Genomic DNA, 24,056 nt, shown 5'->3' with positions numbered 1-24,056 from the left:
TGTATTGGTCACATGCGCCGAATACAACAGGTGCAGACATTACAGTGAAATGCTTACTTACAGCCCTTAACCAACAGTGCATTTATTTTAAACAAAAAAGTAAGAATAAAACAACAACAAAAAAGTGTTGAGAAAAAAAGAACAGAAGTAAAATAAAGTGACAGTAGGGAGGCTGTATATACAGTAAAATAAAGTGACAGTAGGGAGGCTATATATACAGGGGGATACCGTTGCATTGTCAATGTGGGGGGCACCGGCTAGTTGAGGTAGTTGAGGTAATATGTACATGTGGGTAGAGTTAAAGTGACTATGCATAAATACTTAACAGAGTAGCAGCAGCGTAAAAAGGATGGGGTGGGGGGGCAGTGCAAATAGTCCGGGTAGCCATGATTAGCTGTTCAGGAGTCTTATGGCTTGGGGGTAGAAGCTGTTGAGAAGTCTTTTGGACCTAGACTTGGCACTCCGGTACCGCTTGCCGTGCGGTAGCAGAGAGAACAGTCTATGACTAGGGTGGCTGGAGTCTTTGACAATTTTGAGGGCCTTCCTCTGACACCGCCTGGTATAGAGGTCCTGGATGGCAGGGAGCTTTGCCCCAGTGATGTACTGGGCCGTACGCACTACCCTCTGTAGTGCCTTGCGGTCAGAGGCCAAGCAGTTGCCATACCAGGTGGTGATGCAACCAGTCAGGATGCTCTCGATGGTGCAGCTGTAGAATTTTTTGAGGATCTGAGGACCCATGCCAAATCTTTTTAGTCTCCTGAGGGGGAATAGGCTTTGTCATGCCCTCTTCACGACTGTCTTGGTGTGTTTGGACCATGATAGTTCGTTGGTGATGTGGACACCAAGGAACTTGAAGCTCTCAACCTGTTCCACTACAGCCCCGTCGATGAGAATGGGGGCGTGCTCAGTCCTCTTTTTTTTCCTGTAGTCCACAATCATCTCCTTTGTCTTGGTCACGTTGAGGGAGAGGTTGTTGTCCTGGCACCACACGGCCAGATCTCTGACCTCCTCCCTATAGGCTGTCTCATCGTTGTCGGTGATCAGGCCTACCACTGTTGTGTCGTCGGCAAACTTAATGATGGTGTTGGAGTCGTGCCTGGCCATGCAGTCATGGGTGAACAGAGAGTACAGGAGGGGACTGAGCACGCACCCCTGAGGGGCCCCCGTGTTGAGGATCAGTGTGGCAGATGTGTTGTTACCTACCCTTACCACCTGGGGGCGGCCAGTCAGGAAGTCCAGGATCCAGTTGCAGAGGGAGGTGTTTAGTCCCAGGATCCTTAGCTTAGTGATGAGCTTAGAGGGCACTATGGTGTTGAATGCTGAGCTGTAGTCAATGAATAACATTCTCACGTAGGTGTTCCTCTTGTCCAGGTGGGAAAGGGCAGTGTGGAGTGCGATAGAGATTGCATCATCTGTGGATCTGTTGGGGCGGTATGCAAATTGGAGTGGGTCTAGGGTTTCTGGGATTATGCTGTTGATGTGAGCCATGACCAGTCTTTCAAAGCACTTCATGGCTACAGACGTCAGTGCTACGGGTCGGTAGTCATTTAGGCAGGTTATCTTAGAGTTCTTGGGCACGGGGACTATGGTGGTCTGCTTGAAACATGTTGGTATTACAGACTCAGTCAGGGACATGTTGAAAATGTCAGTGAAGACACTTGCCAGTTGGTCAGCACATGCTCGGAGTACACGTCCTGGTAATCCGTCTGGCCCTGCGGCCTTGTGAATGTTGACCTGCTTAAAAGTCTTACTCACATCGGCTACGGAGAGCGTGATCACATAGTCGTCCGGAACAGCTGGTGCTCTCATGCATGCTTCAGTGTTGCTTGCCTCGAAGCGAGCATAGAAGTGGTTTAGCTCGTCTGGTAGGCTTGTGTCACTGGGCAGCTCGCGGCTGTGCTTCCCTTTGTAGTCTGTAATAGTTTTCAAGCCCTGCCACATCCGACGAGCGTCAGAGCCAGTGTAGTATGATTCAATCTTAGACCTGTATTGACTCTTTGCCTGTTTGATGGTTCGTCGGAGGTCATAGCAGGATTTCTTGTAAGCGTCCGGGTTAGAGTCCCGTTCCTTGAAAGCGGCAGCTCTACCCTTTAGCTCAGTGCGGATGTTTCCTGTAATCCATGGCTTCTGGTTGGGGTATGTACGTACGGTCACTGTGGGGACGACATCATCGATGCACTTATTGATGAAGCCAGTGACTGATGTGGTGTACTCCTCAATGCTGTCTAAAGAATCCCGGAACATGTTCCAGTCTGTGCTAGCAAAACAGTCCTGTAGCTTAGCATCAGCGTCATCTGACCACTTTTTTATTAGCCGAATCACTGGTGCTTCCTGCTTCAGTTTTTGCTTATAAGCAGGAATCAGGAGGATAGAGTTATGGTCAGATTTGCCAAATGGAGGGCGAGGGAGAGCTTTGTATGCGTCTCTGTGTGTGGAGTAAAGGTGGTCTAGAGTTTTTTCCCCTCTGGTTGCACATTTCACATGCTGGTAGAAATGAGGTAGAACGGATTTAAGTTTCCCTGCATTAAAGTCCCCGGCTACTAGGAGCGCTGCATCTGGATGAGCGTTTTCCTGTTGATTAATGGCCTTGTACAACTCATTCAGTGCAATCTTAATGCCAGCATTGGTTTGTGGTGGTAAATAGACAGCTATGAAAAATATAGATGAAAACTCTCTTGGTAAATAGTGTGGTCTACAGCTTATCATAAGATACTCTACCTCAGGCGAGCAAAACCTCGAGACTTCCTTAGTATTTGATTTTGTGCACCAGCTGTTGTTTACAAATATACAGAGACCGCCACCCCTTGTCTTACAGGAGTCTGCCGTTCTGTCCTGTCGATGTAGCGTATAGCCTGCTAGCTGAATGTTGTCATTGTTGTCGTTCAGCCACGACTCCGTGAAACATAAGATATTACAGTTTTTAATGTCCCGTTGGTAGGATAACCGTAATCTTAAATCGTCAATTTTATTCTCAAAAGATTGAACATTGGCCAATAGGATTGATGGGAGAGGCAGTTTACTTGTTCGCCGTCGGATCCTTACAAGGCACCCGGATCTGCGTCCACGATATCTCCGTCTCTTCCTCACGCGAATGACGGGGATCTGGGCCTTGTCGGGAGTCTGTAGAATATCCTTCGCGAACGCCTCGTTGAAGAAAAAGTCTTCGTCCAACGCGAGGTGAGTAATCGCTGTCCTGATATCCAGAAGCTCTCTTTGGTTATAAGAGACGATGGCAGAAACATTATGTACAAAATAAATTACAAATAACGCGGAAAAACACAGATAGTAGTACAATTGGTTAGAGGGCTGTAAAACGGCAGCCATCTTCTTCCGGCGCTGTCTAATTTTCACAGACCTGTATTCACCAAATGTTGAGCAGGAGGACGAAGAGCCGGTTGCTGTCAATGTGAAGAATTTCCAACACACAGCAATGTAATATGCTTTTGACTATAGCACTCCAGTTTTTTCACTGTACAATAGTTCTTGTATATCTGGAATATCCACAAATGAATAAACTTTTTGTCATTACAGGGAGGAGACGGACATTGCATTACCTGACATCGTAGCAAACCTGTCTCTTCCTATTGATCATAAAAAAGTCAGCCGGTTTAACATCTCAAGGGCTAATGTTTGGGATGGGGCAGTCAGAGGTTTCAAGCGTACAACATATTCTGAAACCTGTGACATGCTGGTGAAATTTACTGATGATACTGGTGTTCTGGAAGAGGGAATTGACACTGGTGGTCCAAGACGAGAGTTTTTAACTCTACTGATGAAACACCTAAAAGACCGGCCCATTTTTGATGGACCAGAAGGACATCGGTTCTTGGTCTACAATGCAAAGGGTATGCATATTGGTTGGATGTGTACTATAGGCTACTAATGGTTGGTTAATGCTCATTGACCATATATATCACATGACATATGCTTGCATATTACAGTATATACAGTAATGCATTGTTTTAATTTTGGAATATGAATTCATTCACAGCTGTTAGGGAGGATGAATACTACTTGGCAGGAAAGATGATTGTTGTGCATGGAGGTCCAGGACCCCATTTCCTGTCAGAAGATCTTGTACATTATCTTGCAGGCCAGCCTTCATTCAAAGCAACAAATAATTTAATAACTGATGAAGAAATAGGGAAAGCTTTGCAAGAGGTGAGAATAGCATAAGGGTATGGTAGGGCAGAGTTTTTCATACTTACTGCAGTGTTTTTGAGACAATGTTTACTTCCTATATCACGTGCGGAATATATTTAATTAATTTATTAGTTTTTGATAGTGTAAGATTACACCTTGCTATGTACGTTATTAAAAAAATAGGCAAGGAGATACAGTGCATGCAGTTATTGACTGGGGTGTTTTTGCCCATTTTCATATCTTTCAGATTGAGAATGCTGCTTCATTGGATGCTCTGCAAGAATGTATGATGAGACACAGCACAATGTTACAGACAGCAGGCTGTCTGAGACATGTGGCTACTGTGGAAGAAAAGAAAGAAATCGTGTCAGACTACCTCCAATGGTATATCATTGACCGCAACTCATCTGTAATTGACAGTTAAGATGATATTTGTAGTGATTAGATTTTTATTTATTTATGTATGAATTTTTTGTTTGAAATGCCTCATGGTCCCCATCTTTGGTTTATGCAAGTATGTATATCTGTTATCAATTTGTCCTTAATCAGAATTTGTACCTTAGTGTATTTCAACGGATATGTGATGTCACTTCATTGTGTCAAACTACAGTGCCTTCATTAAGTCTGCACACCTTTATAGATTCAATTTAAAATATATTTAAATCCTTTTCCTCATCAATCTACACACAATACATCATAATGACAAAGCAAAAACAGAAATTAGATCTTAGGTTTCTCCTCCTGACTAACTCTTCCATAGAGGAAAATCAGTCCAGTTACCCCTTAAAGTGATCCATCCACCTCTGCTGCACATCTGGCAGCAGAGTGATGGTTTGAGGCTCACTTTACCCATCAAACCCTTGATGACTTGCTGCTGTTTATCCAACCACCTGCTCCATACTGTAGCAGTGTCATTTACATATGGATCTATTTCTGCCCTCAGTTCTCATAGAGATCCTGACATGCAGAGAGGTTTTAGTATCTCTTGTAAATGTCCCTGAAAATCAGATATAAAGAGTGTGGTGATGTTGTGTGTAAAGCCTGTAGCTTCATACACGAGGAATCCAGGCTGGAATTACTTCGAAAGGTGCTTCAATAGTGTACTGAGAAAATGGTTAATTAACTTGTGCGAATGTGATATTCCAGTTTTTAATTTTTATTAAATTTGCTACAATTTCTAAAAACTTGTTTTTGCTTTGTCATTATGATGTATTGTGTGTAGGCTGATGAGGAAAAAGATTAATATTACTATTTTAAATTGAAATCTATAACGAAACAAAGTTGTGAAAAAGTGCAATGGGTGTGTAGACTTTCTGAAGGCATCGTGTGAGTGCTCAAGCCACCCATCCGTCTGTGTCATTCCAGTCTTTTGTTACTGTGTGTTATACTTACAGATTGTAACAATTAACGTTTAATGTGCAATGCAAAAATAGGGTTTTTGAAATCAATTTTCAACAATGTTAAGGTGGATAGTAATTGTAGAGAAGAGAATATTTAATAGTTTTCTTTAGATAATTTTAAATTCAATTGGCACTACACAGCAGTGAAACAATGTTTGTGTTCACTCTGTAGATTCAGAGATGGTCTTTCAACCCTGGAGTTTTTGACTGCACTACAGCAACACCCTACTTTGCTGGCCCCTGTCATGTGCCACTCTGAAATGCGACTCACTGCTTTTGAACTTGAGAGACTCTTCAAACCTGACCTCAGTCCTTCGGGGAGTAATCGAAGACTTAAAGAAAGTCAAACCATGGCCTACTGGGCAGACTATCTCCTTGATTGTGAAGGTTTGTTAGTTTGTTTTTTATAACTAGTTAAGAAAACACATGGCAGTGATGTATCTGAATTGTTTTTCTTTGCAGAAGGCCAGGCTGCTGTGTCTGTGGAAGATGTTTTGATGTTTGCTACTGGGCTGTCTTCACTTCCCCCATATGGCTTGGAACCACTGCCACAAATAGAGTTCCTGGAGGACTCTGCGTTCCCAATGGCAAATACATGTTCAACTTCTTGAAATTACCACTCCTAGACTCATACACTTTGTTTAAGTCACAAATGGACTTTGGAATTCAAAATAGTCCAGGATTCGGCTGTTTCTAAGCTATATGATGGATGACCCCTAGAGTTAAGACTCTTCAAAAGTTGTTGTTAAAGGTTAGGGTTGGGCATCATTTAGATTTTAACGATTCTGATTCCAAGTCCGATTCTTCCTTTTGATTCCGGTTCTTATCGATTCTCGATTCCGATTCTTTGAGTGGTGGAGTTGAAACGGGTCACATGCTTATTTCACAAATAAGAGGAAAGTTTTATTTTGATTCAAAGGTGGGTTGCAGTTTGACGGGGCTTTTTCAATGTAAAATAAAGCCACAGTAGAGCACCGCTTACTGTGCTCCATGGCTGCAACACAACAAGCACCTGGCCGCTACAGAAACCAAAACTTGCGCATGTTAAATTTGGAACCCATGATCAGATTTGAAACCCAATCCTCCAAAACGATTCCAATAAAGAAACAATTCCGATGGAATCGTAATTCTTTAAACTATTCCAAGTAGGAATTGGTTCTTGATGCCCAACCATATTAAAGGTGCACTTTTAAAGTGCAGTTGCCAAAGTTGTTTTTATAATGTTACTGTATGTGAGCATGTTCTTTTCTCACAGTAAACATTTTGAAAATGTTTTAGATCCATTACTTTCAATATTACAAAAGTGTAATAAATACTGATTACTATTTTTGATTAATTTACTTCACACTTAAAAACAATTAAGCTTTGGGTGACAGATTCATAAATATTGTGTTCAGACAGACAGCAGTATTCCACCACTACAAAAAACCCTCCCTTTTTGATCATTTCATAGCCGAGCCATTTCTTTTAGTTTCATGTACTGTTCGGATGCAGACTCCCAGTTGTCTGGCTTCTGTAACTGATTGTGTTCCATGGCAAAGTCCAAGTACTCCTGCATGTTTGGGTCCCCACAAGGAGTCATTGACAGGCTAGCCTCAGGAAGGGCATCCAGTTCAGCTTGTTCACTTTGAAATCCGCAGTCTCTGGAGCCAAACCTATGTTAAATAGAATACATAATTACATTTATTTTCATTTAAGCTAAAACGTTACATTAATGCTTTTATCTGTTTATTATCACCAATGTATCACCTGTGTGGTAAGTAGTAGAGTTCATTGGGCACTCCTCCTGGACATGCTGCTGTTCTGGAAGGGCGAATCCTGTGGCTGTTCCACAGTCTCACACACTCATCCAAGTCCTTCTGAATAACATCACCAAAGCAATATCTCAATAGGCATTGATGCTCATGACTCCCGTTGAAGTATCCGGCATCTCTAAGGTCGGCAAATAACTCCATCCAGAACTGAGACCTATAGAAATGGATACAAATGTTTAGTTATACTATAAATAATAAAGGTTAGTTATAATGAAATGTATGGTCTGTGCATCTTTTGGTCATTCGATTTTCTTTTCAGGAACAGCTACTTTTCCTGACGGGCAGGATTTGCTTTACAAATTTGTATTGATAATTATTGTGCTCGTTTTTCATTAATAGTTCCTGAGAAGAAAATCGAATGACCAAAAGATGCAATGACCCTTTATGAAGACAACTCACCTTCCCTTTCTAAATATAGACCACCAGGACTCAATACGCTGGTTATTTATAGATGAGCCGTACATGTGGCTGGACGCTCCAGAGTAGTAGTCACTGTGATGGTGGCGTAGGGTACATTGAATTGCAGCCATTATGCCGTTCTCAGTGCCGCAATCAGTCCTCAGTCTCATGGGGATGACACCAAGGTTTCGCACACATGACATGAAATAGTGAGCAATCACTGTTGGGTTATTATTTGTTGGTCCACATTGAAGCCACAATACTTTACGTGAAAATCCATCTATGCATCCCGAAATGGCCAAACCGAATGGCTTAAGTTTGTCATAACCATCTGCGTGCCACATATAGTTAGGTCCCATTGAGTGGTAGGTTCTTCTTGTAAACCTTCTGCGTGCTCTGCTCTCACACCCTCGAGGATTAAGCTCCCAGAGCAAATTCATCACATCATCTCTCAATCTTCACTCGAAGATTGTACTTTTGTTTAAGTACTTGCCACATCGTGCGGTAACCAAATAGTTGTCCAGGTCCACGAAGTTCAAATCTGATGGCGTTACTCACAGCGTTTGGCGAGGAATAATCCTTTCTGCGGTACAACCCGGCTTCGTTCAGTTGACTTTTAAGAGTCCTCAAGCTGATGTTTACACCGTGTTGACTTGACATCATGTCCACGATTACAGCGTACGAGTGACCCTCGTTAAAATATTGAACGCAATGATGCAGTATGTCTGGTGTTTCCGTCTGGTCCGCGTCCTTTAAAAACTCCAAACACCGACCACACGTAAAGCAAAACCGCGTTAAGCTGTTCATGTGTTTGACACAAAACGGGCAAAACATCCCTCGGCCGCAGTCCATGTTCGGGCGGTCACCATAAACTTATTTGACGCCATAAACTCCACAACAACAACACAAAAAGACCACGCTCATCACTTCCGGTATGTGGTACATTCCTTTTCCGTGAAGAATCTGTCATCTGTAAATTTGTTTCGGGACTGGTAAAAGTGTTTTGCGTCTTGTTAATTTGTTTTCTAAAATGTTAATTTGTTTTCTAAAATGTTAATTTGTTTTCTAAAATGTTAATTTGTTTTGTAAAATGTAAATTTGTTTTCTAAAATGTAAATTTGTTTTCTAAACTGTAAATTTGTTTTCTAAAATGTTAATTTGTTTTCTAAAATGTTAATTTGTTTTATAAAATGTTAATTTGTTTTCCAAAATGTTAATTTGTCTCGAGCTTTGTAAAAGTGTTTCATTCTTTGTAATGTTGCTTTGCACTTCCCGGCCACCGTACTTAAACTGTGAGAGACGGAATCTAAAACAAAAATCCAGAAAATCACATTGTATGATTTTTAAGTAATTAATTTGCATTTTATTGCATAACATAAGTATTTGATCACCTACCAACCAGTAAGAATTCCGGCTCTCACAGACCTGTTAGTTATTTCTTTAAGAAGCCCTCCTGTTCTCCACTCATTACATTGTATTAACTGCACCTGTTTTAACTCGTTACCTGTATAAAATACACCTGTCCACACATTCAATCAAACAGACTCCAACCTCTCCACAATGGCCAAGACCAGAGAGCTGTGTAAGGACATCAGGGATAAAATTGTAGACCTGCACAAGGCTGGGATGGGCTACAGGACAATAGGCAAGCAGCTTGGTGAGAAGGCAACAACTCTCGGCACAATTATTTTTTTCCACGGTCAATCACCCTCGGTCTGGGGCTCCATGCAAGAACTCACCTCGTGGGGCATCAATGATCATGAGGAAGGTGAGGGATCAGCCCAGAACTACACGGCAGGACCTGGTCAATGACCTGAAGAGAGCTGGGACCACAGTCTCAAAGAAAACCATTAGTAACACACTACGCCGTCATGGATTAAAATCCTGCAGCGCACGCAAGGTCCCCCTGCTCAAGCCAGCGCATGTCCAGGCCCATCTGAAGTTTGCCAATGACCATCTGGATGATCCAGAGGAGGAATGGGAGAAGGTCATGTGGTTTGATGAGACAAACATAGAGCTTTTTGGTCTAAACTCCACTCGCTGTGTTTGGAGGAAGAAGAAGGATGAGTACAACCCCAAGAACACCATCCCAACCGTGAAGCATGGAGGTGGAAACATCATTCTTTGGGGATGCTTTTCTGCAAAGGGGACAGGACGACTGCACCGTATTGAGGGGAGGATGGATGGGGCCATGTATCGCGAGATCTTGGCCAACAACCTCCTTCCCTCAGTAAGAGCATTGATGATGGGTCGTGGCTGGGTCTTCCAGCATGACAACGACCCGAAACACACAGCCAGGTCAACTAAGGAGTGGCTCCGTAAGAAGCATCTCAAGGTCCTGGAGTGGCCTAGCCAGTCTCCAGACCTGAACCCAATAGAACATCTTTGGAGGGAGCTGAAAGTCTGTCTTGCCCAGTGACAGCCCCGAAACATGAAGGATCTGGAGAAGGTCTGTATGGAGGAGTGGGCCAAAATCCCTGCTGCAGTGTGTGCAAACCTGGTCAAGACCTACAGGAAACGTATGATCTCTGTAATTGCAAACAAAGGTTTATGTACCAAATATTAAGTTATGCTTTTCTGATGCATCAAATACTTATGTCATGCAATAAAATGCAAATTAATTACTTAAAAATCATACAATGTGATTTTCTGGATTTTTTTAGATTCCGTCTCTCACAGTTGAAGTGTACCTATGATAAAAAATGATAGACCTCTACATGCTTTGTAAGTAGGAAAACCTGCAAAATCGGCTGTGTATCAAATACTTGTTCTCCCCACTGTACATATGAGATGGGTAATGCAAGATATGTAAACATTATTAAGATAGTATAGAATACAGTATATACATATGAGATGGGTAATGTAAGATATGTAAACATTTTTAAGATAGTATAGAATATAGTATATACCTACACACCCTTGTGGGGCCCCAGTGTTGAGGATCAGCGAAGTGGAGATGTTGTTTCCTACCTTCACCACCTGGGGGTGGCCCGTCAGGAAGTCCAGGACCCAATTGTACAGGGCGGGGTTGAGACCCAGGGCCTCAAGCTTAATGATGAGCTTGGAGGGTACTATGGTGTTGAATGCTGAGCTATAGTCAATGAACAGCATTCTTACATAGGTATTCCTCTTGTCCAGATGGGACAGGGCAGTGTGCAGTGTGATGGCGATTGCGTCGTCTGTGGACCTATTGGGGAGGTAAGCAAATTGAAGTGGGTCTACGGTGACAGGTAAGGTGGAGGTGATATGATCTTTGACTAGTCTCTCAAAGCACTTCATGATGACAGAAGTGAGTGCTACGGGGCGATATTCATTTAGTTCAGTTACCTTTGCATTCTTGGGTACAGGAACAATGGTGGCCATCTTGAAGCATGTGGGGACAGCAGACTGGGATAGGGAGAGATTGAATATGTCCGTAAACACACCAGCCAGCTGGTCTGCGCATGCTCTGAGGATGCGGCTAGGAATGCCGTCTGGGCCGGCAGCCTTGCGAGGGTTAACACGTTTACTCACGTCGGTCACAGAGAAGGAGAGCCCACAGTCCTTGGTAGCTGGCCGCGTTGGTGGCACTGTGTTATCCTCAAAGCAGGCAAAGAACTTGTTTAGCTTGTCTGGCAGCAAGACGTCGGTGTCCGCGACTTGGCTGGTTTTCCTATTGTAGTCCATGATTGTCTCTAAGCCCTGCTACATACGTCTCGTGTCTGAGCCGTTGAATTGCGCCTCCACTTTGTCTCGATATTGACGCTTTGCCTGTTTAATTGCCTTGCAGAGGGAACGACCACTGTGTTTGTATTCTGCCATATTCCCCGTCACCTTGCCATGGTTAAATGTGGTGGTTCATGCTTTCAGTTTTTCGCGAATGCTGCCATCTATCCACGGTTTCTGGTTAGGGTAGGTTTTAATAGTCACAGTGGGTACAACATCTCCTATACACTTCCTTATAAACCCACTCACTGAATCAGCATATACGTCTATTTTATTCTCAGAGGCTACCCGGAACATATCCCAGTCCGCGTGATGAAAACAATCTTGAAGCGTGGATTCCGATTGGTCAGACCAGCATTGAATAGTCCTTAGCATGGGTGCTTCCTGTTTGAGTTTCTGCCTATAGGAAGGGAGGAGCAAAATGGAGACGTGGTCAGATTTGCCAAAAGGAGGGTGGGGGAGGGCCTTGTATGCATTGCAGAAGTTAGTGTAACAATGGTCCAGTGTTTTTCCAGCGTGAGTGCTACAGTCAATATGCTGATAGAATTTAGGAAGCTTCTAATGAGAACCTTGATGACCTTGTACCTAGCCGGTGGGGATTCCGGTGGGGTGCCCCCACCCAGGTAGTGGCAGTGCTGGCACCACTAGCTGCAGTAACCCATGGGGAGGGGGTGACATTCGGCCAATCAGAAAGGGGGCAAATTACTGTGGCCCTGGTGGCACGGAATGTCAAAGGTCTGACTGCACAGAGATACTTGGGAAAATGGTCACAACGGAGGACCAGAGTGTGTGTGTTTCAGGGGAAAGGTGTGTACATGATCTCCAACAGCTAGGACTTGGTTAATCAAACAACTATTGAACATCTGAGCTTGTGGTTTTTTGTGGGGGAGAGGGGTCGAGTGTGTATGAGTATGTGTGTGTGTGTGTGTGTGTGTGTATGTATCACACATCTGCTGCTATGGGGTTATGATGTTAGGGACAATATAGGATGAATCACAAATCAATGTTTGCTAAAATAATAATTGCTTGCAAAAAATGTAATCTTTGTAATGGCAATACTAGTTATAGGTAACAATCCTTTGCATGAACTGCCTACGTTATTACGCTTGTTATTAGTGTATTGTGGAAATGAAGATACTTAAGATTTTTTATACATACATTTTTTGATAACTATATATAATACAATTCGAGGTCAGGGCGTTGGAAATGCTTTGGGCGGTTGACCTGCTTCTATTCTGTGGGTGGCACTGTATGCTTTCTTCGAAGGATGGGTCCCGGTCTCTCGGGGGCCTTGGGATCCGGGTGGTCTGTCGTTTACTGGGATGACAACCCAACCTGGGATGGGGGGTTTAGCGGGTGGAACAGTGGAGGACAATTGGAGGTTTACTTAGTAGCAATGCAAATATCATGGTACAGCTATATTGACACTCAATTACTATGGCACTTTTTAATGGTAAGTTTACAAACATATATTTTGATAAATAGAATTGAAAGTTGTGGTAAATGGTGAAATAAGTATAGCCAGCTATAATTGTAATGGCTTAGCAGATAACAAGAAAAAATGAATCAGTATTTACCTGGCTAAAAGACAAGGAATATATTATCTATTGTTTACAGGAAACTCGTTCAACAATTTTAGGTGAAGTTTTGTGGGAAAAGGACTGGGGGGGGGGCGAAATATACTTCTCCCATGGGCAAAGAAACTCAAAAGGGGTGATGATATTAATTAACAATACTTTTTGATAGATGGATGTGGCACGTAAACTGATGTGGATGCAGTGGTGGAGTCAAGCGCAGGACAAGGAGGCTAAGTCCAAAATGACTTTACTTAGAATGCACAAAGTAAAACAAAAGGCCTCTAAACAAAGGAGGCGAACAATTACGCACATACGTGTAAAACACTAAACATCTAACGAGACACCAATCGGACAGGCGGACAATTACACACAACTGCAAACAAACCAAAAGGGAAACTTATAGGTGACATAATCAATACTCAATACGAAACAGGTGCACACACAAGACCAGACCAAACAACTATCGAGAACATCCAGCGGTGGCAGCTAGTACTCCGGGGACGACGAACGCCGAAGCCTGCCCGAGCAAGGAGGAGGAGCAGCCTCGGCAGAATCCGTGACAGTACCCCCCCCTTGACGCGCGGCTCCAGCCGTGCGCCGACCCCGGCCTCGGGGACGACCAGGAGGACGCGGAGCAGGGCGCATGGGATGACTACGGTGGAACTCAGTCAGGAGGGATGGATCTAGAATGTCCCTCCTAGGCACCCAGCACCGTTCCTCCGGGCCGTACCCCTCCCACTCCACGAGATATTGTAGACCCCCCATCCGACGTCTCGAATCCACGATGGACCGGACTGAGTACGCCGGAGCCCCCTCGATGTCCAGTGGGGGCGGAGGAGTCTCTCTTATCTCACTGTCCTGGAGTGGACCAACTACCACCGGCCTGAGGAGAGACACACGGAACGAGGGGTTAATGTGGTAATCAATAGGCAGTTGTAACTTGTAACAAACCTCGTTCAATCTCCTCAGGACTTTAAATGGCCCCACAAACCGCTGACCCAGCTTCCGGCAGGGCAGGCGAAGGGGCAGGTTTCGAGTCGAGAGCCAGACTTGATCTCCAGGTGCGTACACCGGACCCTCACTGCGGTGGAGATCGGCGCTCGCCTTCTGTCTACGGATGGCCCGCTGCAGATGGACGTGTGCAGCGTTCCACGTCTCCTCCGAGCGCCGAAACCACTCATCCACCGCAGGAGCCTCGATCTGGCTCTGATTCCATGGTGCCAGAACCGGCTGATACCCTAACACACACTGGAAAGGGGTTAGGTTAGTAGAGGAGTGGCGAAGCGAGTTCTGGGCCATCTCTGCCCAGGGGATATACGCCGACCACTCCTCCTGCCGGCCCTGGCAATAGGATCTCAGAAACCTACCCACATCCTGGTTCACTCTTTCCACCTGCCCATTACTCTCTGGGTGGTAACCCGAGGTAAGGCTCACCGAGACCCCCAAGCGTTCCATGAACGCTCTCCAGACTCTAGAGGTGAACTGGGGACCTCGGTCAGACACTATATCCTCGGGCACCCCATAGTGCCGGAAAACGTGGGTAAATAGGGCCTCAGCGGTCTGTAGGGCAGTAGGGAGACCCGGCATTGGGAGGAGACGACAGGCCTTGGAAAACCGATCCACAACAACCAACATATTGATATTCCCCTGGGAGGGGGGAAGGTCTGTCACAAAAGGTGGGACCATGGTCGTTGTGGAACGGGCAGGGGATGTAACTTTCCCCTAGGCAAATGTCTAGGCGCCTTACACTGGGTGCACACCGAGCAGGAGGAGACATACACCCTCACATCCCTAGCTAACGTTGGCCACCAGTATTTCACGCTAAGGCAGTGCACTGTCCGGCCAATACCTGGATGTCCAGAGGAGGGTGATGTATGAGCCCAATAAATAAGGCGGTCACGAACCTCGAGTGGAACATACGTCCGCCCCACCGGACACTCTGGGGGAGTAGGGTCGGTACGCAGTGCCCGCTCGATCTCCACATCTACCTCCCACACCACCGGAGCCACCAAACAAGACTCCGGCAGTATGGGAGTAGGCTCAATGGACCTCTCCTCTGTGTCATACCGCCGGGACAGGGCATCTGCCTTACCGTTCTGGGACCCTGGGATGTATGTGATCTTAAAAACAAACCGGGTTAGGAACATGTTCCACCTAGCCTGACGAGGGTTTAGTCTCCTAGCTGCCCGGATGTACTCCAGGTTACGGTGGTCAGTCAGAATGAGGAAAGGGTGTTGAGCCCCCTCAAGCCAATGCCTCCACACCTTCAGGGCCTGGACTACAGCTAACAGCTCCCTGTCCCCTACGTCATAATTACGCTCCGCCGAGCTGAGCTTCTTAGAATAGAACGCACAGGGGCTGAGTTTAGGTGGCGTCCCGGACCGTTGCGAAAGGACTGCCCCAATACCGGCCTCGGACGCGTCTACCTCAACTTGGAATGGTAAAGCGGGATCCGGATGAGCCAGCACCGGAGCCGAAGTGAACAGGTTCTTTAGTTTAACAAATGCCCTGTCCGCCTCAGCTGACCACTGCAAACGCACCCGGACCCCCCTTTAGCAGGGACATAATGGGAGCTGCCACCTGTCCAAAGCCCCGGATAAACCTCCGGTAGTAATTAGCAAAACCCCAAATCTGCTGCACCTCTTTTACAGTGGTTGGAGTTTGCCAATTACGCACGGCCGACACACGGTCAACCTCTATCTTCACACCAGACGCGGACAATCGATAACCCAAAAAGGAAACGGACTCCTGGAAAAACAAGCATTTCTCTGCCTTGACATACAAGTCATGCTCCAACAGCCTCCTCAACACTCGGCGCACCAGGGCTACATGCTCGGCTCGTGTAGAAGAGTACACTAGGATGTTGTCGATGTATACTACCACACCCTGCCCATGCATGTCCCGGAAAATCTCGTTAACAAAGGATTGGAAGACTGAAGGAGCATTCATTAACCCGTATGGCATGACCAGATACTCGTAATGACCCGAGGTGGTGCTAAATGCTGTTTTCCATTCATCCCCCTCCCTAATGCGCACCAGATTGTACGCGCTCCTGAGATCTAACTTTGTGAAGAACCGCGCTCCGCGTAATGACTCCGTCATAGTCGCAATCAGAGGAAGAGGGTAACTGTACTTAACCGTGATCTGATTGAGACTACGGTAATCAATACACGGGCGCAAACCCCCGTCCTTCTTCTTCACAAAGAAGAAACTCGAGGACACCGGGGAAGTGGAGGACCGTATGTATCCCTGTGCCAAGGACTCGGCTATGTAAGTCTCCATAGCCGCGGTCTCCTCTTGAGACAGGGGATACACACGGCTCCGCGGAAGTGCCGCTCCTGTTTGAAGATCTATCGCACAATCCCCCTGTCTATGATGTGGTAGCCGTGTTGCCCTCGTTTTGCTGAACACAAATGCTAAATCCTCATATTCAGGGGGAATGCGCATTGCGGGCACTTGGTTCGGACTCTCCACCGAGGTCGCCCGTAAGGAAACACCTAGACATCTCCCTACACACTGGGCAGACCACTCCATAAGAGCCCTCTGTTGCCACGCAATGGTAGGATCATGGGCGCTTAACCAGGGAAGCCCCAGCACCACGGGATACGCAGGAGAGTCGATCAGATAAAACTGAATGATCTCCTCATGACCCCCCTGCGTCGTCATCTTAAGTGGTGCTGTGACTTCTCTGATCAACCCCAACCCCAGCGGCAGGCTGTCTAGGGCATGAACAGGAAAGGGGGCTTCTACCGGCCGAAGGGGAATTCCTAACCTATAACAAAATTCACGATCAACGAAGTTCCCAGCTGCGCCTGAATCTACTAGCGCCTTATGCTGGGAATGAGGTGCCACCTGTGGAAATCTCACAGGTATACACAAGTGACCAACAGAGAGCTCTGGGTAAGTGGGACGCCTACTCACCTGAAATGACTCCCCAGTGCGTGACCTGTTGTCCCCTCTCCCAGGAGACCCTCCACAGCACCTAGCCGCAGTGTGTCCTCCACGGCCACAGTTGGTGCAGGGGACGGCCCCCCTCGGGTTCTCTCTCCTCCTCTCCCTAGCGCCAGCACCCCCGAGCTCCATGGGAACCGGCTCGGAGGTGCTGGAGGGTGGAATGGACGACCCCCACTCGGGACGTCCGCGGGTAGCCAGCAGGGTGTCGAGACGGATAGAAATGTCCACCAACTGGTCGAAGGATAGGTTGGTGTCCCTGCAGGCCAGCTCACGACGAACGTTCTCTCGTAGGCTACACCGGTAATGGTCGATGAGGGCCCTCTCATTCCACCCCGCATCTGCCGCTAGAGTCCGGAACTCCAGGGCGAACTCCTGTGCACTCCTCTTCCCCTGTCGGAGGTGGAACAGACGCTCCCCCGCTGCCTTCCCCTCAGGTGGATGATCGAACACAGCCCTGAAGCGGCGGGAGAACTCCGCGTAGGTGATGGTGGCGGCGTCTATTCCCCTCCATTCGGCGTTGTCCCACTCCAACGCCTTGCCGGATAGACAGGAGATGAGGGCGGAGACGCTCTCGTATCCCGAGGGCGCCGGGTGTATGGTGGCCAGGTAGAGTTCCACCTGCAGGAGGAACCACTGACACCCGGCTGCAGAACCATCATATGCCCTCGGGAGCGAGAGCCGAATGCCACTGGGTTCCGGTGCTGGGAGAGGAGGACTGGCCGATGGTGATGGTAAGGTGTGCGAAGGCATGGGCACCTCTCCCGTAACCAATCGACGCAGCGTGTTGGACACCTCGTTCATGGCGGCCCCAAGTTGCCGGATCATGGTGTCTTGGTCGCTGATCCGATCCTCCAGCGACTTGGGGGCCGCCGCTACTCCTGCTGACTCCATAATGGTGTGTTGTTCTGTCAATGGCTGAGGTTAATGTGGTGTGGGAGTCAGGCGCAGGACACCGAAGCTTAGTCCAACAAAGTTTACTAGTGCAAACCAAAGCACAATACAATGAACGGCCTCAACAATAAACAGAGGCATGCGATTACGCAAACTGTGCGTAAACCAATAAAACAATAAACAGAGAAAAACACGCAGCACTAACGGACAGGCGAATAACAACACACAAACTAACCAACACCAAACAGGCAACTTATAGGACACACAATTAGACACAAACGGACACAGGTGCAACAGACAGACAAAAGCAATCAAACATAGAAACATTCAACGGTGGCAGCTAGTACTCCGGGGACGACGAACGCCGAAGCCTGCCCGAACAAGGAGGAGGAGCAGCCTCGGCAGAATCCGTGACAAACAGCCCCAAAGCATGATGTTTACACCCCCATGCTTCACAGTAGGTATGGTGTTCTTTGGATGCAACTCAGCATTCTTTGTCCTCCAAACACGACGAGTTTAGTTTTTACCAAAAAGTTATATTTTGGTTTCATTTGACCATATGACATTCTCCCAATCCTCTTCTGGATCATCCAAATGCACTCTAGCAAACTTCAGACGGGCCTGGACATGTACTGGCTTACACAGGGGGACACGTCTGGCACTGCAGGATTTGAGTCCCTGGTGGCGTAGTGTGTTACTGATGGTAGGCTTTGTTACTTTGGTCCCAGCTCTCTGCAGGTCATTCACTAGGTCCCCCTGTGTGGTTCTGTGATTTTTGCTCACCGTTCTTGTGATCATTTTGACCCCACTGGGTGAGATCTTGCGTGGAGCCCCAGATCGAGGGAGATTATCAGTGGTCTTGTATGTCTTCCATTTCCTAATAATTGCTCCCACAGTTGATTTCTTCAAACCAAGCTGCTTACCTATTGCAGATTCAGTCTTCCCAGCCTGGTGGAGGTCTACAATTTTGTTTCTGGTGTCCTTTGACAGCTCTTTGGTCTTGGCCATAGTGGAGTTTGGAGTGTGACTGTTTGAGGTTGTGGACAGGTGTCTTTTATACTGATAACAAGTTCAAACAGGTGCCATTAATAAAGGTAACGAGTGGAGAACAAGCCTCTTAAAGAAGAAGTTACAGGTCTGTGAGAGCCAGAAATCTTGCTTGTTTGTAGGTGACCAAATACTTATTTTCCACCATAATTTGCAAATAAATTCATTAAAAATCCTACAATGTGATTTTTCTCAATTTGTCTGTCATAGTTGACGTGTACCTATGATGAAAATTACAGGCCTCTCTCATCTTTTTAAGTGGGAGAACTTGCACAATTGGTGGCTGACTAAATACTTTTTTCCCCCACTGTATTATTCATAATATTAAATTTTTAAAAATGAGCACATTGTGAGCAGGATCAATTCACCTGTATCATCACAATCCAATACCATATATTCAATACAAAGGTTGGTTTGCTCATATTTTGTAGACTCTCCACTGGTGCACAGAAACACAATCCACAAAATGAATAAGGAAAGGTTAATACAATGTAGGAACACAAGTTAATGTATAGGCCTAAATCAACACTAAAGCAATGCTCTATAATGGAAGGTCACAGTATTGGAGATGATGACTTAGGAGTAACCCAAAGTTACGTAGTTTGCATGGTATGACACTGATGGGATGATTTAGAATTTTGTGCAGTAGTATTTACTGATTGCTGGAAACATTGAACACAATTGCAAACATTTCTCTTCTGATTAAAACAATGTGTTGATATTCTGTGAACAAAACACTTAACAGTGAATGTTGTATTCATGGATGACATTTGTATGTAATGTTTTGAAAAAGGTGGTCGAAGATATGCATGTCAGATACTAAGGCAAGAAAATGATCAGTAGTTCTGTAAATGTATTTGAGCATTTGATCATTGCTGTTCTGCTATAGATACATTTCAATACAAAAAATGTTTTGTACGCGATTGAGAAAAACTGTAATGACTGAAAGGTAATATAGCATGTAGTGTAGTCTATAGTATACTACACAATTATATAGTAAGCATTACATGATCGAAGGATACTGCAGCGTGGAATATAGTATTCTACAGTATACAAAAAATAAACATTAAGTCCTACACATGATCGAGGGATACTACAGAGTGTAGTATATTATTCTACAGTATACTGCAGTTTACTACAGAATATTATATAATTCTATAGTAAGTACTATAGTATTCTATAGTAAACTGTAGTCGTTTTTTATGTGGAAGCTCTTTGGAAGTGGGCGAACTGTTTTTGAAAAGGGCTGTTCATTTTATTTTATTATCCTCCCACATTGACTGCGTGCACACACACACACACACGCACACACACACACACACACACACACACACACACACACACACACACACACACACACAAACACTCTTACTTACACCCGCCACTGAGGTGTCCTTTGTGAAGAAACATGGAGAGGGCAGTTCACTCTTTAATGAGTCAACATTCTCATAACATTTCCATATAATATATACTGTATATACACTATTAATAACAATTTAACCTTTATTTAAGCAGGGCGTCATGCTTGTGCTTCCTGACCCCTCAGTAATGGTATGCACAGGTGGAGCTGCCATAGATGTGTGACAACCTACTCATGGTGACACACTTGAGTCTTAGGGTGCCTTCAAACCTAAACGCATATTGCTAAAAAAAAACATGTAAATGTCATTTGCCAGGATTTCATCTCCTGAAAAGGAGAGTCTCTTTTCTTCCAAGCACATTTGTTTCCATGTTTCCTCTTCTCGCCTCCTCTCCTCGCTTCCTTAAGACGTTTTCAAAAGGACGTGTTGATGAAATCTACAGTGCTATGAAAAAGTATTTGCCCCCTTTCTAATTTTCTCTGCTTTTGCATATTTGTGATACTGAATGTTATCAGATGTTCAACCAAAACCTGATATTAGATAAAGGGAACATAAGTGAACAAATAACACAACAATGACATATTTATTTCATAAACAAAGTTAAGCAACACCCAATTCCCCTGTGTGAAAAAGTAATTGCCCCCTTGTGCCACCTTTAGCTGCAATGACTCCAACCAAATGCTTCCTGTAGTTGTTCAGTCTCTCACGTCGCTGTGGATGAATTTTGGCCCACTCTTCCATGCAGAACTGCTTTAACTCAGTGACGCGTGGGTTTTCAAGCATGAACTGCTCGTTTCAAGTCCTGCCACAACATCTCAATTGGGATTAGGTCTGGACTTTGACAAGGCCATTCCAAAACTTCCAATTTGTTGCTTTTTAGCAATTTTCATGTAGACTTTATTGTGTGTTTTGGATCATTGTCTTGCTGCATGACCCAGCTGCGCTTCAGCTTCAGCTCACAGACGGATGGTCTGACATTCTCCTGTAGAATTCTCTGATACAGAGCAGAATTCATGGTTCCTTCTATTAAGGCAAGTCGTCCAGGTCCTGAGGCAGTAAAGCATCTCCAAACCATCACACCACCACCACCATGCAGTGTTTGGTTTTCGCCAGGCATAAATGGGACCCATCTCGTCCAAAAAGTTGACTCAAGTTTGCCAAAAAGCACCTGGATGATCATCAAGACTCTTGGAAGAACGTTCTATGGACAGATGATTCAAAAGTATAACTTTTTGGACGACATGGTTCCAGTAATGCCTGGCGAAAACCAAACTCTGCATTCCACAGTAAGAACATCATGCTATTTCGCTATTTTATCCTGCTCTATCTAGACATTAGTTTCAGTTTCAGTCAACTTTATTATCCCACAGGGGGAATATTAATTTGGTGTTCACACTGTACACAGAAGACATTAAAAACAACAATCAACATGAATGTACATATAATTCATATAATTCCATAGAATACACATATGTATATTAAAATGTCCACAGGAGAGTAGTAGTCTATCTCTGCACAGTCTCGTTTAGGCCTGCAGCCCACTATGGTCTCTCTGTAGTTAAGGTGCTGTTACACCATATTTGTAGAAATATTTATAAAGTCATACTGTAATGTATAGATTCATATTCCTCCAGATTATGTCAGCTGTACCAGTGTGGTTAGTTTAAACTGTTGTCAGTTATTTGGTATATAGCACTTCAAGTTAGGATAAAGGAAGCAATAAAATTCAGCCGTTAGTACACATAAATATTAACACATTTTTCATTCAGGCAAAGGCTTTTGAAGCAGAGGATGACAAGATGCTAAGACCTGTATCCTTACGGACATAGTCTCCTACCATAGTGAAAAATTTACTTGCATATCTGTGAGGGGTGAAGAGGGGAAGAGGAAGAGCGAGAGGGGGGAGGAGAAGGGGAGGGGGTGGCAGAGGAAATTATTTAGTTCTAGCAGCCGTAGCTGTGGAAAAGTGGAAATGTTTTTCTAAGGCTCACAGCTGGATCACACAGATACACACACACACACACACACACACACACACACACACACACACACACACACACACACACACACACACACACACACATCTGCTGCTTCTGCTCTCAAGGATCTAGCAACAACAGTGTGTGTTAGGACGTGATTGAGTGAAACACACTATGCAATTATGTATATATAAACACAGACAGACAGACATAGTATATATGAAATAAAACTAAAGACACAAACATTAATATTTTAGTATTTTAGCAATAAGACAATAAGACATTAAGTTAGGGTGTTCAATCAAAAATGTGTATTTTGACAGATGGGTAAAATAATGCGTTAATTGTGTAGATACTCCTCTAAGAAACCCAATGGTCCAAGCCTCATGTCTCTATCATAATCCGTTCAAAAGATGTTGGAGTTTTTAACCTTGTAGGATGGCCAAAATTAGGTGGAATAATTCAATGGAGGCCAGATATTTTTTTGTGTAAAATAATCAGGAAAATAACATCGCGTCAGCTAGGCTAGATACTGTGCGAAAATTAAGGCTAATTGACAGGCTCACCGTTGAACTCATCATCTTTCTTCTCGAAGGACATAAAATAATATCTGACTCGTTTTAGGAAACTAGGCGTATGTCGCGCGTCACTACTTCACAGGAGTGCCATTTGAACGTAAACCTTTTTTAAAAATCAAAATACGTTTTTTGGCAGAAATGCCTTCTGGAACATGTGAACTTTCATGTGCCTTAATAACAAACTTGTTTGACATCTGTAAATAAGAATAAAACAATTTCATCACAAACCTAGTTGGTTTAGCCATGGCAAAAGACAGCAACCTTCCCGCTAGCCATGATTGGCTGAGATAATGAGTGGGCTGGACATTTTGGATTGGTCTGCCATGTAGCAAGGTTCTGTCTATAATATGAGCTGGTCAGTATGTGTAGGTAATCAGCTTTTTTGAAAGATATCACATAGTATAACTGCATAAGTGTTGCTCCCCCCCTTCTGGAGGACCGAGTTTTGAAATCAATGGAATTAAAGTATGATAGCTAAGGAGATGGAGAAAATTCTGGTGTTTGATTGCAAATATGCAGACTGAGTTGAAAAGAGAACACACACAGAAGTCTCCAGATTACAGAAGTCTTCAAACTAAGGGCAACCATGGCATCCGTGACAGAGAGGGAGAAGCGTCCCTCCATGTATACAGTTAAGAGAGTCTAGCTAGCTACATCTTCAGATATTACACGTTTCTAACTTTGTCAGAATGTCGTTTTCATTTCAAGTTAAAGTGTACTGTTAGCTAGCTAGCTAACAGTGTGTAGTAATAGTATTCGTATCTCAGAGATATTTGCATTGCTAGTTATAGCCTGATTTTAGCTAGATAACATTGAACCTGGTTGGTTAGCTACCTGCAGGTTCATGCAGGGTAGGAACGTTATGAGATGGGATTATGATTCATTGTTTAGCTAGCTAGCTACATGTCTAGTAACTATTTAAATATAATGTTTATGATGTCACTGTGACAACTGTTGATAGACGTAGCTGGTAAATTCACTCTGGCTATCTACTCCGATTTCAGAGCATTCTCGCCTGAGTGTGCCAGAGCGCAGAATAACTGACAAATTTATGAATGCTCAACACCCATTGAATATGGCCAATATCACTAAACGTTGGCAAAAAAGCTTAATTAAATTGTTGCCAGCAGCACAGTTGCAGTCACCAACACTCTGGAATAACATAAAAACAGCCTAACCAGCTCTGCTAGGGCGAGTAAAATGGTCAG

General features: G+C 44.7%; 2 long non-coding RNA genes across 4 annotated transcripts; one reads left to right on the top strand and one right to left on the bottom strand.

Annotated features, from left to right (window-relative positions):
• Window positions 1-3,347: 3,347 nt before the first annotated feature.
• On the top strand, window positions 3,348-6,815 carry LOC311128155. 3 transcript variants are annotated; one of them, XR_014613185.1, is made up of 5 exons: window positions 3,348-3,432; window positions 3,532-3,845; window positions 4,391-4,527; window positions 5,716-5,930; window positions 6,006-6,815. It is a non-coding gene; the product is annotated as an uncharacterized lncRNA (long non-coding RNA). The 3 variants fall into 3 exon arrangements; XR_014613187.1 differs by adding an exon at window positions 3,992-4,161 and having other exon boundaries at window positions 5,716-6,815; XR_014613186.1 differs by having other exon boundaries at window positions 5,716-6,815.
• A 51-nt stretch (window positions 6,816-6,866) lies between these two features.
• Window positions 6,867-8,644, bottom strand: LOC311128154. The gene is made up of 3 exons (XR_014613184.1): window positions 7,757-8,644; window positions 7,293-7,511; window positions 6,867-7,198 (listed from the first exon to the last, which is right to left on the bottom strand). It is a non-coding gene; the product is annotated as an uncharacterized lncRNA (long non-coding RNA).
• Window positions 8,645-24,056: the final 15,412 nt, after the last annotated feature.

This window comes from Coregonus lavaretus (assembly GCF_964263955.1).
Source record: "Coregonus lavaretus genome assembly, chromosome: 4".
Classification (NCBI taxonomy): Eukaryota; Metazoa; Chordata; class Actinopteri; order Salmoniformes; family Salmonidae; genus Coregonus; species Coregonus lavaretus.
Note: the sequence above shows the minus strand (reverse complement) of the source record. Positions and strands in the feature narration are given on the sequence as shown.